The sequence below is a fragment of the Nycticebus coucang genome, unplaced genomic scaffold (genome assembly GCF_027406575.1).
Source record: "Nycticebus coucang isolate mNycCou1 unplaced genomic scaffold, mNycCou1.pri scaffold_60, whole genome shotgun sequence".
In the NCBI taxonomy this organism is placed as follows: Eukaryota; Metazoa; Chordata; class Mammalia; order Primates; family Lorisidae; genus Nycticebus; species Nycticebus coucang.
In genome coordinates, this window is record NW_026515587.1 from 400,890 (window position 1) to 406,290 (window position 5,401).

Here is a 5,401-nt window from a genome sequence, read left to right on the forward strand (position 1 = left end):
GGGTCTTTGGCTCAGATGGGACGCTTTCCCAGGAGAGAACTGCGGTGTCTTGACAGGTGCTGCACCTGTGACATCCCTTCTTGGCAGTCACCTCTTTTCACTTCTTTTTGCATGTATGGTAAAAGGACAGGTAAACCTTAGCTCACCTCTGAGGTCAAAGTGGTGGGCGTGGCCCAGCCAGGCTTCCAACCCAGGCAGTGTCTACCTCCTCCTCTCCTGTAGGGCAGGGTTCCCTTTGTTTATTTTTATAGCCCGAGGGCACGTGGCACCTGGGCCAGCTGTAGTAAGCATGTGCCCAAGAGGGGAGGTCTTCACTTCAACCCAGATGACAGTGACCCAAGATGGGCTCCAGTTTCCTCAGAAGATGCAGAACCCAAATAAGTAAAAGTTATATTCTAGCTCAACTGTGGTCCCTCCTCAAGTAAATTCATCTGTGGATTATGGTATACTGGAAGACAGTGCCTATTTGTCTAGAAAACAAATATATGTATTTGCAAGTTACTCGTCAGGCAGAATATTTGATGAAGACAGTCATGGCACCTGTTGGGGCCCCTCTTCAATGCACAGTACAGACACCCAAATGTAACTGTCCAAGTTCTTATGCCCAAAGGCAGACGTTGGGGTCTGCGTAAAGCTAACATGTATGTTTGTCAAGAAGGATTTAGAAAATCTTACACAGGGCTTGATCTAGTTTTCATCTTATTTCTCTGGCTTTTTTCATTGGAGTATTTTTCTCTCTCCTGGGACTGATGTGTTTCAGACATATCATAGGCAGAAGTTTCAGAACCAATCAGAGACCAATAAATATATTTACATGCATTTTTAGTTTTTAAAAGGTCTATTAAAATAACTTCAGGCATAATTAATGCATTATGCAGTTGATTTTAGGCTTTTCCTGATCTGATTCATTTAAAGTATGTCAGCCCATATTCAAACATCCATCCGCAACAAGGTTGAGGTTGCTAGGCCTTAGAGGTTTTCCTCAGTACAAGCCCTTGGTAAGCTGTCCTGGAGAAGAAATGATTTAGAAATTCCTTGAAATTATTTGAGGAGAGTTCAATCAGAAACAATTTCTTAATATGATTTTATTTGAATGAAAATTAAAATCTGGTACAAATTGTTAGATGCCAATTTCCTACAGGAAGTCTGAGAAAGGACCATCACATTTAACTTGCGTGAAAAGAATAAATTCACAGTCATGTTAGTTCTAATTTTTTACCCCCAGTTGTCAAGTCACTACACCATGCATGTTCTTCCTCTAAGTGGGACTCATAGTGCTCTGAAAGCCTTTTTGGATTCCAGGGACAGCATTTACCACACTTGGGAATTTTACTCCAATCCATAGACCAAGTACCATGTACAAATGCCGAGAAGTTTCTACGGCAGGTCCATGCATGGTACAAAAAGCCCTGTCTTTGGTCCATATGAACTGGCAGATCCCACAGTATCTGTGGTACAATTGCCTGTGGAGTCTCTGGCTGGCCCCAGTAGGAAAGTCACAGTTGCTGTGCCTTATAGTTCTGCAGCAAGATCATGCCATCTACCAAAGACAATTATAGACCTACTGAAAAGGAATTCATATTACAATAGGGGGCACTGGTAGCAATGGGACATGTGACTAGGTGACATCACCAAATGGTCCAAAGCACCCATCATGAGTTATGGGACATATTCCTCCTCCCCCCAACATTTCCTCACTTTTGTTTGATGTCCTTCCACATTTTCTTTATTTCTCAAGGGAGAAGTGCTGTCACTCTAGATTAACTCAGGCTTTTTAGAATTTCAGATAAATTGGATCATATACAGATAGTCCCAGACTTAGAATGGTTTGACTTACAATGATACAAAAGAGGTATGTATTCAATATGCTCCTCAACTGAGCATGGGGTTATGGCTGGCTAAACCCATCAAGAATTGCAAATGATGGCTGATGGGATGAATGTTTAGTCCCTCTCTCCCAAATCATCAGGTGAGAGCGAGGGGGCTCTAGATCTTTTCCCAGCATGGAGTGTCATGTGGATAGGCAGCTAGAGGTGTGCAGTGAATTGGTCAATTGCTGTATTTGAGCTGTAATCCAAAGCCACAGACTCTGCTGTAGAAATTTCTCCTGTGGACCCAGCGGCTAGCAGCTGGCAGCCGGCCCTCCCCCACGGAGGACTGCAGTTCCCAGTTCAGGGGGAAACTTAGGTGTTTGATGGAAATTTTGGTGATGGATTCCTGAGCAGAATTTGGAGACCAGAAAGGGGGGCTGTTTGGAGCTGCAGGGGACTAGGCAGCCCCATAGAAAATTAAGGGGAAAGGATACAGCCTGGGAAACAGACACATTTTGAAATGTTGGAAATGGCTGACACCTTTTTCCCAGAACAACAGGTGTGATTCAATAGACTGCACCCTTCCTGGTGGGGAATACTGGTGGACTGGCGGTTGGGGTGTGTAGTGAACTGGTGGGTTGCTGGACTCAAAAGCAAGATTCTGAACCATGGAAACTGATGGAAAGTTCTTGCAGTTTGTGGAGAAACTGGGAGCTGAGTGGAAAGATTTGTGAAGCATGGACTCCTACACCAAGTTTGGAGGTCAACACAGGATCTTGTACCCAGCTAAACTGAGTTTCATTGATGATGGAGAAATTAAATACTTTAATAACATTCATATGTTGTAGAAATTTGCCATAACCAAACCAGCTCTCCAGGATATCCTCAAACCTATCCTCCATAATGACCAGTACAATTCTCCACCAAAAAAGTAACCTGAATCTGAAACTTTTGATCAAATTCCAACTTCCACAGTTGTAAAAGGATTAAAAATGTCCACTGGTCTTTCAAAAAACACAATACCCAAAATTCTACCAAGGCAATCAATATTCTCAATTAATGTGAATGGCTTAAACAGTCCTCTAAAGAGGCACAGGCTTTCTGACTGGATGCAAAAACTCAGGCCAGATATCTGCTGCATACAAGAATTTCATCTTACCTCAAAAGATAAATAAAGACTCAGGGTGAAGGGATGGTCATCTATATTTCAGGCAAATGGAAAACAGAAAAAAGCAAGTGTTGCAATTTTATTTGCAGATGCAATAGGCTTTAAACCAATAAATGTTAGGAAAAATAAGGAGGGTCACTACATATAAGATAAGGAGGGTCATACATACTCAATATGATGAGATTTAAATTATTATTATTTATGCACCCAACCAAAATTGCACTTCAATTTATAAGAGAAACTCTAACTGACATGAGTGACTTGATTTCCTCCACCTCAATAGTAGTTGGAGATTTTAACACCCCTTTAGTTGTGTTGGATAGATCCTCCAATAAGAAGCTAAGCAAAGAAATTTTAGATTTAAACTTAACCATCCAACAATTGGATTGAACAGACATCTACAGAACATTTTACCCTAACAAAACTGAATACACATTCTTCTCATCAGCCCATGGAACATACTCCAAAATCGATCACATCTTAGGACACAGATCTAACCTCAGCAAATTTAAAACAATAGAAAATATTCCTTGCATCTCCTCAGACCATCATGGAATAAAAGTGGAACTCAGTAACAACAAGAATTTGCATATCCATACAAAAACATGAAAACTAAATAACCTCATGCTGAATAATAGCTGGGTCATAAATGAGATTAAGAAGGAAATTACCAAATTTTTAGAACAAAATGAAAATGAAGACATGAATTATCAAAACATCTGAGATACTGCAAAGGCAGTCCTAAGAGGGATATTTATATCATTGCAAGCTTTCCTCAAGAGAACAGAAAGGCAGGAAGTTAATGGCACAACTTAATGGAACATCTCAAGCAATTGGAAAAGGAAGAACATTCCAATCCAAAACCCAGCAGAAGAAAAGCAATAATCAAAATTAGAGCAGAATTAAATGAAATTGAAAACAAAAGAATTATACAACAGATCAATAAATCAAAGAGTTGGTTTTTTGAAAAGGTCAATAAAATAGATAAACCTTTGGATAACCTAGCCAGGAAAAAAAAAAAAAAAAAAAACAAGTAAAATCTCTAATTTCATCAATCAGAAATGGTAAAGATGAAATAACAGTAGACTCCTCAGAAATTAAAAAAATCCGAGATTAAAGATGGCAGCCGAGTAACAGCTTCCCTTAAACTGGAAACAGCGAGTCTGGGGAGACAAGACTCCAGGCATCTCTTGCCAGTGGGATCTGCCTATAAACATCCCTTTGAGGATACAGGGAGCCAGCAAGGGACTTCTGGACCCCAAGAGGAGGACAAAAACAGTGGAAAACTGGCAAGTGGTTGTGCGTGTTCGATAGACCTAATCATGCCAGCAACCGTAAGTATAAGCAGCAGTGAGACTGCAAACCAGAAAGGCCTTACCTGTGAACTGTTTTGGTGTTCTTGGACTTGGCACACAGTTAAACTGCCTTGGGGAGTGCTTGAGCAGGAGTGTGGAGAACTTTGGGCATTGTCTGGGGCCCCAGTCTGAGCCACTGAGCTGGGCACAGGAAGCCATTGTGAAAGAACTGCCCTGGCAAGCTCTGCCCTCAGGGTCTCAGAGCAAGGATTGGGTGGGTCAAAGTAACCTACTGACTGAGCAGCCTAAAGGCGGGGACTGAGCTGCCTTATAGCCTTAATCCTTAGGGGCAGAGTGAGATGGTTTTGGCACACTGGAGCCTTGGGCTGTTGCCCTGGGTAGAGTGCTGTAATGTCACAGCTCATAGCAACCTCAAACTCCTGGGCTTGGCGCCGCCCAGACCTCCATAAGAGCTGTGCAGCGACCCCTGACCAATGACCTGCCCCCACCGGGCCTCCATATTTCATGACCAGGACCTGTGGGAGCCACGCAACCCTGCGTTCTCCTTCCTGTGTCCTCCCAGCTTCCACACTAGCCCATTCATCTGGACAGGGACTCTGGTAGCTGCGTGCCCTTTGGAGCCCTCCCTGCCTCTGCGCAGAGCTCTTCTCCTGGCCAGAGACTGATGGAGCCTTGGGCTCTCTGTGCTAAAGTCACTGGGCGCCTGGCACTCCCAGAACCGTGCGCACCACCCCCAGCCATGTTGCTGGATCTGGGTGTGTCACAAACCGGAGCTGCTTACACAACCAGAACTCCCCAGCTAGAGCAGCCCCAGAGGAACTACACAAGGTAACTCCCTACAAAGATCCAGCAACAATAGAGTGATCCCGCTGGGGTCTAATCTTGGAGAGACACCTCCCCAACTCTGAGGACAGCCAGAGGCAACCGTGAAAAACAATCATGAGGCGAAATCAACAGAAAAACTCTGGCGATATGAATAATCAGAGTAGATCAACTCCCCCAAGGATCAATGGGGCAGAAATAGCACAAGACCCCAAATTGAATTCAGGATCTGGATAGCAAATAAGATCGAATTAGAATTCCAAAAGTTATCTCAAGAATTCAAC